Source organism: Balaenoptera borealis (assembly GCF_965194805.1).
Source record: "Balaenoptera borealis genome assembly, chromosome: 7".
Classification (NCBI taxonomy): Eukaryota; Metazoa; Chordata; class Mammalia; order Artiodactyla; family Balaenopteridae; genus Balaenoptera; species Balaenoptera borealis.
In genome coordinates, this window is record NC_138864.1 from 20,757,644 (window position 1) to 20,772,043 (window position 14,400).

Consider the following 14,400-nt stretch of genomic DNA (forward strand, 5'->3'; position numbering starts at 1 on the left):
GAGGTGGTGTCTTTAGGAGGCGATTTGATCATTAAGGTGGAGCCCTCATGAATGAGATTAGTGCCCTTATAAAGGGACCCCAGAAAACTCTTTCCCTCCTTCTGCCATGTGAGGACAGAGTAAAAGGCTAGCTATCTATAAAAAAGGAAGTGAGCTTTCAACAGACACTGAATTTGTGATTGCCTTGATCTTGGACTTCCCAGCCTCCAGAACTGTGAGAAATAAATGTTTGTTGTTTAAGCTACCCAGTCTATGGTATTTTTGTAATAGCAGCTCAGGTAGACTTAGACTAAGGTCTTTTATGTATCTGCAGTTTTGCATGCAAAGGCACTGGCTGCCTTTGTTCCAGATTATCTTTTCAAGGATGTTTATATAGTGAACAGCCTTGGAAGACAGAGATAGTGTCTTTCTATGGAATAGAGGGCAGATTTGTTTGCTGTCCAATATAATAAAGATACTCTCTCCTTGGGGGCAAAGATTGGACAGGTTTGCTTGCAGCCCATTATAAAAGATTGGCGTTCCTTAGACTTGGAGTTTCTCAGCTATAAGGCACATCTACTGCGTGTGCAGCATCACCCAGCTTGCTGTGTGGGACTGTGGGGGAAGGGCAGTTAACGTGAACCTGAGGCTCACGCTGCCTTCTGTGCTCTGAGTGATAAAGTCCTTTGTCTCTGACCCATAAGACTTGCGCCTTCTGCCAGCGGCCATAAAACAGTAACACGCTCATTTGTTCATTTGCAAGTAGCGTATAATCTCACTCTTCACGGTTCTTGACAGATTGACCATTTACCATTAAGGAATCACACTTCCCAAGGTGACTGGCTCTAATCACAGAAGGAAACACATTCTTGTTTTCCGGAGAAATAAAATAAAGAACTTTAATTCCATTGATGAAAGGCTAAAATTTATTGTATTTGGGCGTGCCATGACCAATGACTGAAAGCAGGGCACCATGGAGATTGGCCATCACGCTGTAGGCAGCCATCTTTTCTACCTTCCTAGGAGATAAAACCTGCATCCAAATCCTGATGCTATTTTGTGCCTGGGCTGGGCTGAGGCAACCAAGGACTGAATGTCCATCAGAGCTTCAGTGAGATGACATAGTCCACAGCTTAGAGGTCCATCGGGATCAATCACAGACCTCACTCCCCCTGGGCAGGGGACTGCCAACTTCCGCTGACCCCGTCTGGAGGGAGAACATTGCCCTCCAAACCAGTTTAATCTCCACCTCCTACACCGGGAGCTGCCTGCTTTCCTATCACAAATCAATTGGCATCTGGGAGAAAAGAGCACAGGGAGGAGAGGTGAGGGACATGGGGTGGGCTGAAGGTGACACATGGGTCTCTGATTGCTCCAGACAAAGAGCAAAGTAGATAAATTGAAGCCACCTTTAATAGAATCGGAGTGTTTTCCCACCTCCACACCCACCTCACAGAGTAACTTCAGCACTGAAGAATAAAAATGTGTTTGAAATATTTGCCAGTGTACCACATACTCATTTGAAAAGCTGTTTAATCCACTGTCTACAGGCTCAGTAAAGATGAGTACTCATTTTATAGCAGTTACGTGACCAATCACATGATATAAAAAAAAAAAAAAAAAGAGAACTCCAGTCCTGAATAACTAGTGACTCAAAATCATGACATTCTCATGCTGTTTATAATTTGAGTTGTGGTGATCTGATTCTCTCTTGAATAATGACTCAAGTAGTCAACATGTTGTATGGCAAGTGAAAATGTTCTGGTTGGACTTTTGTATTTACAAGTTATTGCCTGATTATCCACAATAATTTGATTTTATTCTAAAATGCATTTTAAAGTTATTGAAATATTTTCTGGGATTTTGGGGTGAGGAATTACTCTCACAAAACCAAAGATCAGGAAATACTGATTTGTACATCGTTTACCCTGTATGACCTTGATTAAGCAATCTGCAGAAACTGTCTAACCACAATTTGAACAGTTGGGGAAACTCTCTCTGGTTCATATTTAATGTATGCAAGTGGTTATTATAGGTCCTGGGAGATTTTCTTTGTTAGATATATTATTGTGTTTGGCCATCATGGTTTGAAATATTTGTGACTCTCCTGTTTTTAGGATCCCCCAACTTGGGCCCTAGCTTACCACCCAAATGAATACCAACATACCCAGTATTCCATCATGAGATCCAACAGATTAATATGTTAGCCTTTTTCTATGTAAAGCTAACTTTACCTGTGTAGTCAGTGCTTTTTGCTGGAATATGTTCTTGGAAACCAAAATAAAGTGGATGGTCAAAAAGCAGGCTGTACTTTTCCATAGGAACATTCTGAACATTCTGTGTGAGGATTATGTTTATGAGCTAGCATTTAGCATCAAATACATTTAGGTTCAATTAATAATTTGTCATGAAAACAATGATACAACCATTATAAGTTCTATGATTATTTTGAATATGAAATTTATATGACAAGTTTTATACATATGCATAAAATGATCATACCTAATAAGGGTATAGGAATATAATGTTCAATATACAATACTACATATACTACAACTTGAAAATAACATAAACGAGCAAAAACAGTCATGTATTAAATATTTAGCTAACAGTTGAACTTGCCTTCTTAGAGATGGGAAAACTTTGGGGATAACAGTTGAACCATATATCATTTACAAAAACACTTTAATTGTTCTTGAAGCTCTAGCCAATATAAGGCCCAAAATAAGATATAGTAAATAAGATAAGTATAGGAAAGATAAAATTATTATTGTGCAATCTATATGATTGTCTATCTAAAAACCGGAAGGGAAGAACAGAAAAACTAATAAAAGCATTCAGTAAAGCGGACAGACTATAAATACTAAAATATTAATGTTTTCTCTATTAACAATAACTAATTAAATAGTATAATGAGAAATAAGCTAGACAAGAAGATAAAATATATAGAATATCTAGGAACAAACTTAATAAGGACTATACAGGGCTTATATAACAAAACTATAAATTCTACTGAGGAAAATAAAGACTTGATTAAAGGACAAAAATACCTTGTCCTTGGAAAGAAAGCTTCCACAGTATCCATGGGTTAATTTAGTGGAAATTCTCATAATAATTTAATGCAATCTCATAACAATCCTAATGGACATTTTGTAACTTGAAAAAAATGATTAAAAAAATCAATCTGGAAGAATATGCATATAAGATTAGCTAGGAATCTTTGAAGAAGAATTATGAAGAGAGACTAATCCTACCAAATATTGAAATATATTTTAGAGCATTGGAAATGAGAACTGAGGTAGAGAGCTAGAAAGATCAATAAAATTAAATGGCCCAGAAATAGGTTGATATATTTCAATTACCTAACCTCTGTGTGCCTTAATTTCCTCATCTGTAAAATGGGCATAGCATGCCTATTTCATAGGCTTATTATGAGGCATTTGATACATGCAAAGTTACTAGAACAGTGCCTGGCATTCAGTAAGTGTTATGGAATTATTTGCCATATTGTTAAACAGTGATACCTTACCAACCAAAACTGATTTGGTTTAAAATTGGATTCTATTTTCTAGAATATTTATTTATTGGAATTTTTTATTTTTAATGTATTTATTTATTTATTTATTTGACTGCATTGGGTCTTCGTTGCTGCACGTGGGCTTTTTTCTAGTTGCGGCGAGCGGGGGCTACTCTTCATTGCGGTGCGCCAGGCTTCTCATTACGGTGGCTTCTCTTGTTCTGGAGCACGGGTTCTAGGCACACGGGCTTCACTAGTTGTGGCACGCGGGCTCAGTAGTTGTGGCTCATGAGCTCTAGAGCGCAGGCTCAGTAGTTGTGGCACACGGGCTTAATTGCTCCGTGGCATGTGGGATCTTCCCGGACCAGGGCTTGAACCCGTATCCCCTGAATTGGCAGGCGGATTCTTAGCCACTGCACCACCAGGGAAGTCCTGGAATATTTTTCTAATGTCATGTTTCCCCAAGAAATTCCCTATTTTCTATGAGATCCTGCTCTTGATAACTGTGATTTGCTCAATCATGGAATTCTCAAGAATATAAATACTGTGATATAAATACTATGTCTGGTGAGAAATTGTTCTATATAGGTTACTTAGTAAATGGTGCTGGGATAACTGGATAGCTATTTGAATAAAAACAGAGTTATACATCTTCCTCACATATGATACCAAAGTAAATTCCAGATAAATTTAGATATTGAAATGTTAAAAAAAAAGAAAAAGAAAAAACAATATGTGATCTAAAAGAAAATATAGACTTCTTCAACTCTTTAGTGTTTATAAAACACTGTGGCACTTTCATACACTGTTAGTTGAAGAATAAATTGGTATAATCTTTTTGGAAGAAAATTTGACAATACCTATCAAATGTATTTGGTGGGAAATTTTCATATCAGTGCATACGGAATATGCTTACCTTTGGCCCAGTAGCTCTACTTATAGTTATTTGTTTTGAGGAAATAATTGGACAAGTATGCAAAGGTAAGTGTTTTAGAGTGTCGGTAGCAGTACTGTTTATAGTAGCAAAAATTTAGAAATAACCTTAATATTTACCAGTAAAAGATTAGTTAATTAAACTGTGATAGTTTCAAACAATGTAGTGGAATACATTGTAGCAATTCAAATGATTTATTATTAAATTAAAAAGCGGGTTAAACAGATTAAATATAGATATTAATAGAAAACTTGAAAAATAAATATGAATGTTAAAAATTTAGAGAAACTTCTAGAACAGTGATTCTCAAAGTGTGATCCTCTGGACCAGGAATAGCATATCATCTGAGACTGTGTTAGAAATGTAAATTCTTGGATGCCACCTTGGACTTACTGAATCAGTAAATCTGGGTATGGGAGTTGCAATGTGTGTTTTAATAATCTTGTCTCGTGATTGTGATGCACAGTAAAGTTTAGAACCATAGCTTTAGATTTTAGAAGAACAGAAATAGACTATACAACTTTCAAATCATTAAGGGGAAAAATGTGTTACAAAGAAAATGCAACACCAAGTCAAAAAATGGCAGGGAAGAATAAAACAAAACAAAACAAGGAACAATGGTGAATAGGAAATATAAAATAATATGGCAGAAATAAGTGTGACAATGTTAATAATTCAATAAATATTGTAAGAATATACATGCCTATTAAGTAACAAAGGCTCTCATATTAGGTATCTTTCATATTGTCAATCTAAACTTTGACTTAAAAATAAATGAACACAGATGGGTTGAAAATAAAGAAGGAAAAAGAAGTACTAGGCAAATAAAAATTAAAGAAAGACTGTATGGCAATACTAAGTCAAGACCAAATAGAAATAAAGACCAAAAAAGCATTATACAGAATAACACATACAGAATAAAATGATTATTTCACGTTGATAAAAAGTTTAAACCACCCAACTCATTTATTTCATAAATAAATCATGAAACTTTATATACAACATGCTTCTTAGAAATTGACAGATCAAGTAGACAGAAGTAAGTGAGAATAGGGAAATTTTTAATACCACAGTTTGCAAACAATCTAATAGACATATCAAAAACTTTATCCAACAAGCAGAGACTACACATTTTGTACACACACAGAAACTCTCATTAGGTCCTCAGAAGTGGAAACCACATAGGCCACAATCACTGATGACACTGATACAATCAGAAATTAACAACAAAAGGATAGTCAAACAACAAGAACAAAAGCAAAAACAAAACCGTACAGACCTGGAAATTTAAGAAATAAATCATATTTGGAACAAAGAAAATGAGAACAGAAATTATAAACTATTTAGAAGTGAGTAAAAATAAGAGGGTGAACTATTCCCTGTGGAATACACCCAAAGTAGAACCCAGAGGAAAATTTATATTGATAGTTTAAATTCATTATTAGAAAACAAGAGAGACAGAAAGTAAATGATAAAGTGTGTAGCTCCAGAAGCTGGGGAAAAAACAAAATAAACTCAAAGTACATTTAAGGAAGAAAGCATAATGAGAAAAACATGAAATATTAATTTAAAAAATAACAAGCGAAATCCTTCCAAGATTGTAATCTTGATCAATAAAACCCAAATATGGTTCTTTGAAAGACCAGTAATATAGACAACCCCATGACAAATATGATAAAGAAAGGGAAGAGAGAAATAACTAACAAATATTAGGAATGACAAAAGATAAATAATTATAGATACAAAGGAATTTTTTAAATTTCAAGAGATTATCTAATACATCATACGGCAACCAGTCTAAAAATTTAGACAAAATGGGATGTTTTCTTGAAAAAAATATGGATAATAAAAATTGACTGAAGAACTAAAAGTGGAATAGATCAAGAACTATAAATGAAATTGAAAATACAGTCACAGATAGTTTAATTGTAGAGTTCCCATATACCTATAAGAGAGAGAAACTTCTTACAGTGGGTTGGCCAAAAAGTTCGTTTGGGTTTTGCCATAAGAGCATATGAAAAATCCGAACGAACTTTTTGGCCAACCCACTATGAAAACTTTCTCAGATCATATAAAATGTGGAGATGCTTTCTCACTCATTCCACACTACCATAGTCTCAATAGCAAAACTATGCCATGAATACAATCTATTCTCATTTATGAAAAAAAAATCTTAAATAAAATTTTAGAAAATAGAATCCAGTAGACTATCAAAAAGAGAGTAAATTGTGACTTAATAGGATTTACCACACTACACATGGGCAATTTACTATTAATTTATCTACAAATATAAACATAGATTAAAGGAAAAATATGATTTTCTGAATAGATGCCCAAAAAAGAATGTGAGAAGAATCCAACATAAATTCATAATGATAATTGTATCAACAATAAAAATAACCACTTGTAAGCTAGGAATAGAAGGAAATTCCTCAACTTGGTAAATGTCTACTAGAAAAGTGCAGTGAATCAGTCTTCATTGTGAAGCACTTCATTATTTCCATTAGAGTCACAACAAGCTTACTGTTTCTGCTTCTAATTAACATTATGTTGGGGCTCTTAGTGTAATAAAACACAAATAGAAGAGGAATAAATATTGGAAAGATGGTCACTATTTGCAGGTGATATTTTCCTATCTAGAAAATTCAAGAGACTCAACGTCAAAACTATTTGAAATAATATGAGAGTTGAAAGTAAGGGAGAAAGATCAAGGTACAAAACTCAATAATTTCCCTATGCATTAGCAATAAACAATTAGAAAAATGTGAAGGATAAAAAGATACCACAATGGCATTAAGCCCCATAAAAGACCTAGAAGTACATTTAATAAGAAATATGCAGGACTTTTATGAAGAGAACTATAAAACTTTTCTGGAAGATATGGAAAAAAAACCTGAATAAATGGAGAAACATAACCATGTTCCCTGATGGGAAGACCCAATGTCATATTGTTGTCCAGTATCTTAAATTTAATCTCTAAAGTCAATATAATTTCCATTCTAATTCCAATAAGATTCTTTATGGAACTTGAAAAGTGAATTTTGAACTTCATAAAATGAGCATAAATTGCTAAGAAACTGTTGGGGGGAAAAATGAGCTTTAGTGGAAGACTTGTTCTATTAAATAGCAAAATGTATTACAAAACAATATGTATTAGTCATCTACTGCTGTGTAACAAAGTGCCCCAAGATTTGGCATCTTAAGATAACATATATTGTCTCACACAGTTTCTGAGGATCAGGAATCTGGGAGTGGCTTAGCTGGCTTGGGGTCTCTTATGAAGTTGCCATCAAGATGTTGGCCAGTGCTGTAGTGATCTGAAGGGGCTGGAGAATCCATTTCCAAGCTCACTCATGTGGCTGTTGGCAAGAAGCTTCTGTTTTTTGCCATAGTAGCCTCTCTATAGGGTTGCTTACAGGACATGGCATCTGGTTTCCCCTAGAGCAAGTGATGAGGGCAAGAGAGAGAAATCCAAAATGGAAGCGACATACCATCACTTCTGTCATATGCTATTGGTCACACAGACCAACCTTAGTACAATATGGGAGGGAACCACAGGAGAGAGCAAATACCAGGAGGCAGGAATCATTGGGATCCATCTTAGTAGCAGCCCACCACACAATACTTATATAAACAGTGTGGTGTTGGCACAGAAAGAGACAAACAGACCAAAATAAGCAGATTAGAAGAGCACAGAGATTTAGAAACTAACTGGGTATATATGGCAATTTAGTTTATGTTAAAGGTGTAAATTTAAGTCAGTGAGAAGAATTGACAATTCGATACATTGTGTCATGAAATTCACTATCCATTTATAAAAAGTATTATATTAGACTCATACCTCATACAATACACCCAAGTAAATTTCACAAAAGTTAAGGAACCAAAAAAAAATCCATACACATGTATTTGAAACAAAGATAGGAGGATATTTTTAATCAGCTAAGGGTGGGGATGACCTTTCTAAGTAATGTACAAAAATCTTAAGTTTTAAAGCAATATATTGACATATATGAGTTCATTATAGTAAAAACAAATAACCCCCCCCCAAAATCTATAAGACAAAATTATAGAATAAACAAATTTAAAGATAGGTGGAAGCTGTAAAAAATAGTTATCATGCATTTTATAGAAAACATATTACCCAGATGATATAAATAGATCCTATAAGCAATAAGGTATAAGGACAGTGTCATTAGCAAAACCAGCAAAGAATGTAAAAACAGTTTGTGGAAGTAGACCTATAAATGGCAATGAATGGAAGATATACATTTCATTAGCAATCAGGGCAATACAACTTTAAAAGTGGCATATATACACTACCAAATATAAAATAGATAGCTAGTGGGAAGCAGCCACATGGCATAGGGAATTCAGCTTGGTGCTTTGTGACGACCTAGAGGGGTGGGATAGGGAGGGTGGGAGGGAGACGCAAGAGGGAGCGGATATGGGATATATGTATACGTATAGATGATTCACTTTGTTATACAGCAGCAACTAACACAACATGGTAAAGCAATTATACTCCAGTAAAGATGTTAAAAAAAACAAGTGTTACTTCTAAGAATGGCAACAATATGAATATGATCAAGAGTTGATAGGATACAGGGAAATGAGCATTCATATTATTGGAGGGGTATATGTTAGTGAGATCTTTTTGGAAGGCAGTTTGGTAAGATCAATTAAAATTTTAAATGTGACTAACTCTGAGGCAGAGTTACGTATCTAGGAATTGATCCTAAGGAAGTACTTACATGTGCACAAAAGTGTGTGTGCAAATATGTGCATTGTAACATTGTTTTAATTCAATAACAAAATAATTGGAAATAAACAATATAGGCATGGCTTAATGAATTATAGGAAGTTTATGCTATGGAATACTATGTAGCCATTTTTAAAAATGAGCTAAACATATCCACTGAATGGAATATCTATTAGAAATATTGTAACTGAAAACTGTGTCACAGAACAGAACTTATGGTATGTTCCCTCTTAATACATACAAATGTGTAATGTGTATGTGCAGAGAAAAAGAAATAAAAGGCTGCCCACTGAACTTTAAAAACAGTAATCTGCTAAGAAGAGTTTGGGAGTGAGGATGGGTAGGCAAAGCGACATGTTCATGTTTTAGTCTGTATAGTTACATATTTTAAAACTTTTACTATAGGAACATTCATATATTATTTATGTATTTTAAAGATACAATTTAAAAAATCAATAGCTTATAGCACAAAATTCAAGGTAGCAGACTAAGCATATTCATCAACTACCCATTCTCTCTAGACCCTATTAAAAGTACAGTAAAACTCATTTTTTTTTTTTAAAGAATTTCACTTTTATTTATTTATTTATTTTTGGCTGTGTTGGGTCTTCGTTTCTGCACGAGGGCTTTCTCTAGTTGCGGCAAGTGGGGGCCACTCTTCATCGCGGTGCGCGGGCCTCTCACTATCGCGGCCTCTCTTGTTGCGGAGCACAGGCTCCAGACGCGCAGGCTCAGTAGTTGTGGCGCACGGGCCTAGTTGCTCCGTGGCATGTGGGATCTTACCAGACCAGGGCTCGAACCCATGTCTCCTGCATTGGCAGGTAGATTCTCAACCACTGCGCCACCAGGGAAGCCCCAAAACTCATTTTTTAAAGGAATGAAATCATAATAGAATTGCAAGATAAGAGAACATGCATTGGCAAGAGATATGCCATTGGCAAGAGAACAGAAAACTTGAGGAACTCCTAGAAGATAAAACTTAGATAGGATCACTATATAAATTGACAGAGAAACCAGAACAACAACAAAAACACCAAAACCAAAACATCAAAGATATGTTCTTTCCAAGGGACACCAAGGAAGCTCTAAGTGAGCGAATATGAAAGTGAATATGAAAAGCAAGGATGGCTTATAAAGTAGTAAACGGGGCAATGAAGTGGTATGAACAGGGCATTAGGAACACAGACTCAACCAGATTCCAGACCTTCTTTGCACAGGGCATATGGAAGGCTAGCCCTATGGCCAAACCTTAAGAACAGTACTCCCTTCTAAAGAAAATGAGGGATTTGTCTGGAGAGGAGAGGGCTCTGGGGTGGGTGATGTTGGGCCTCATAAATAAACAGAACTGAGCTTGAGCTGATACCAGGCGTCCACAACGGGAACTAAAGGAAAGAAAAGTTGAGTGCAAAAAAGTCTTGCCCCACGTTCTCCCAATATTAGCTGTTCCCTGACCATGAACCTCAGCGGTGTTAGCCTAATGAAGTACCTGTCTGCTAACATGGAGCATTCAGGGGAAACACGACTCCCTGACGCCAGGGAAACCCAGACCACCTGTTTGTATGAATTCACCTCTCTCTTCACTCATAAACAGCAATAGACAAACCGGAGCTCTCAAGCTGGTGTTTGAAGTGTGGGTGCAGGGATGGTCACTGCAGCATCATTTTTAATAGGAAAATGAATAAACAGATGAAGGAAGGACGAGGGGAAGACAACAAAAATCTGCACCAATGGGGAATGCTTATATTACCAAACCAAACTTGGGTCCACTTGCCTGTGCACAGTAAAGCCAATCTACTGACACCGGGTTGCGGTGAAGGAAGTGCAACGTTTATTGTAGGGTGCTGTACGAGGAGTGGGGAAAGCGAGTGCTCAAAAACCCCGAGCTCCCCGATGGCTTTCAGGGAAAGGTTTATTAAACGACAGGATGAGGGAGAGGGTTGCCGGGTGCGTGACCAGCTCGTGGACGTTCTTCTGATTGGTCGGTAGTGAGGGAATCAGGAGTCAATACCATCAGCCTGGTTCCAGTCAGTCTGGGGTCTACGTGCTTGTGGGCAGCCTGCAGTTAACTTCTCCCACCTGGTGCAGGTTTCAGTATCTGCAAAACAGCTCAAAGGACGTGGCTCAGAATATTATCTATAGTCCTTGAGGAGGAACTAAAGGTCCTTGACTTTGTTTAATGGCTACATTTTGTCTTGCTTGACTGTTTTCTTTCTGCATTTTCTCAGTTCTCTGATTACATTTATTCTTTTTTTTTTTTTTAAATTTATTTATTTATTTATTTATTTTTGGTTGTGTTGGGTCTTCGTTTCTGTGCGAGGGCTTTCTCTAGTTGCGGCGAGCGGGGGCCACTCTTCATTGCGGTGCGCGGGCCTCTCACTATCGCGGCCTCTCCTGTTGCGGAGCACAGGCTCCAGACGCGCAGGCTCAGTAGTTGTGGCTCACGGGCCCAGTTGCTCCTTGGCATGTGGGATCTTCCCAGACCAGGGCTCGAACCCGTGTCCCCTGCATTGGCAGGCAGATTCTCAACCACTGCACCACCAGGGAAGCCCTACATTTATTCTTTGACTAAAGTTTTTCTACAGACAAAAGGCAGGCAGAGGACATTGCGGGGGAGTCCTGGGAAGACCCCACGGGGTCCTGCTTAGTTACACTTAGATAAGATGTAGTGTGCTCTTGTTATGAAACTCTACAATAATTAAAAGACCCAGACAAATCTGTATGTATTGATATGGAAAGATATCAGTACTATTTTACTGAGTGGAAACCAGGTTGTGAAACAGTATTTATATAGGATGCAGTCTTTTTGTTTTTAAAGGTCTAATCATCTGGGAAGGGTCTAGAATATTCCACAAACCATGGACAATGGGCACGCTGGGTAGTAGGAGTTTGAAGGTGAGAAGAGTTGAGTGGGGGTCTTTCAGTTTTTATGTCAATGATATTACTTGAAATTTGTGTCGACGAGGAAGCACTGTTTTGTAAATAAATATTTACAAATAAGTATTTAAAAATAAGCAAAAAATAATTATTTTACAATTATTTTGCAAAAATAATAATTGCACTAGGAAAAGGTGGGTGCAAAGCACAGACACACACACACCTGGAAAGATCTATATAAAAACAGCAGCAGTGTTTATTCCTAAGGCAGTAAGCTTACAGTAAAAATTTTTACATTCCTTATACCTTTCTGTATTTTCCCAGTGATATCACAATCAAACCAATAAAAATGATTTCAATTAAAAAAACAAAACTTTTTAAAGTGGAGTTTCCCTCTTGCTACTTTTTTGCAACATTAGACAGAAAGACCAAAAACTCATGTTGCCGGGAGCACCAGACTTGAATTTGGGCTTGTGGTTTCAGAAATAGCTATTAGGGCATCTAGACATTTGAGACACCCAGGCAAATGTTAGGGTTGAGAGCAATGAAGTGCTGGTAAGTGTTTCACAATGGTTTGCCCCAAAGAACCTGCGCCTGATTTGTGACGTTTGCCTATTTCCCTACAAACACTCCCACCTTCCAGCTTCCGGCTACCCTTGTGATCGTGGCGCCTGGAGCTGGGAATGGATGCTCTCACCAGTGGTACCAGCCGGCTCCAACACACCATTGATGGAGAGAGTCTGGTGAGCTGGGGTTTCTTGACCTGGATCCTCTGGCTTGATTTTCTTCCCTTGTCCCCTCTCGTTGGGCACAGAGAGAGAGGCCCAAAGAAGGAGAGTTGGAGGGGGCAGCTGCGAGATGAGTGTGGAGGAGTCCAGAAGTGGCAGGAGTTTTACTCTCTGGCCTCCCTGCGGGGAGGGGTGGTGGTGGAAGTTTTGTGTGTGTGTGTGTGTGTGTGTGTGTGTGTGTGTGTGTGTGTGTTTCACGGGCCTAGTGCAGATTTGAGCTGCCATCTTGTTGGTTTTTTTTTTTAACAGAACAGAGTGATTTCCACTCACCCCACACCCCGACTTCTAAGCTTTGGCACCTTGAGGGCCTGTTGCAGACACAGGTTGGGTCAAGGTACTTGGGAAGCATTAGTGTGGATTTGAGGAGCAGACAGATGAAACGAATAAAACCCAATTTGAGGACCACCTGTATTCAATTCCAGTAAAGTCTGGCTGTTCAGAATCAATGTCTCAGTTGCCCCCTCTTTTACCATTACCATAAGCGTCCCAGGGCTTGCGGTCGTGTTCTGGCCATGCTTATCTTTGGGGCTGCCTTTTAGTTAGAAAGAAAAGGAAAAGAGGCTGAGCTGGAAGTCAGGTTGTCTGTGCCTTCAAAACTGTAAAAGCAGGACAGAGAAATTTCGGGCAATTCCCCTTTCCCCGCACCTTGAACACCTGTTTATTTATTGCCCTCCCCTCCCCGCCTCCAGTGGAAAGGGGGTAAGTGCACACTTGATGTGCACTGACTTACCACCTCACATGACATCCTCTCCGTGGAGCAAAATAGGAGTCATCTCTTTTTTTCGGAACAGATCAAACTCTCTCCTGCCCCTCCCCCATCGCCAGGCCATTTAACTTCTATTCCCTCCCTGAATAAAATACCATGCATTTGCTCCTGTGGTCACTGTTTTCAGTGCTCCTGTCCTTTCTGCATGTAGCCAAAAGGTGGGAGATGAAATGGTCCGGTCCTGGTCACAAAGCAGCAGTGGAGAGGGTTAGCCAGGACTTTGATTATTTCCACGTAAACAAACCACAGGGGAAAAAAGTGTCTTTGGTTAACTTCCAGGGGATTGTTGCTCTAGACTAGGATGAACCCCACCCTTAAAAGAAAGCTTTGCGTTCTGAAACATCCAGGTTACATTTTAAAATGCTTTCTTCGGTGTTAACAGTTGGTGTTAATTTTTACAGCTTTGGTTCTTTTTTTTTTTTAAGGGAAACATACATGAAAAGTTGATAGGTTGATGGACATGCATATGCATTTATATAAGTAGAAACGTTTTTTTCTGCACGCATGTTCTATACCAATATGAATATGTTTATATATAAAGGTGATTTTTTTTCCCTCACTTTTAATTCAGATGTGAATAAATTTATCATTACTGAATGATGGCGGCGGGGGAGGGTGGGAGTAGTCAAAATGTTTTTGTGGTTTAAAAATAGAATTCTAGAGAGCAGCTGTATTTCTTTCATGGAAGCAGGAGACCATTTCTGAAATGTTATGGTGAAAAATAACAGGGTAAGTTCTGAACCAGTGGTTCTCATCCAATTTTTCTCCTGAGCATGTGGG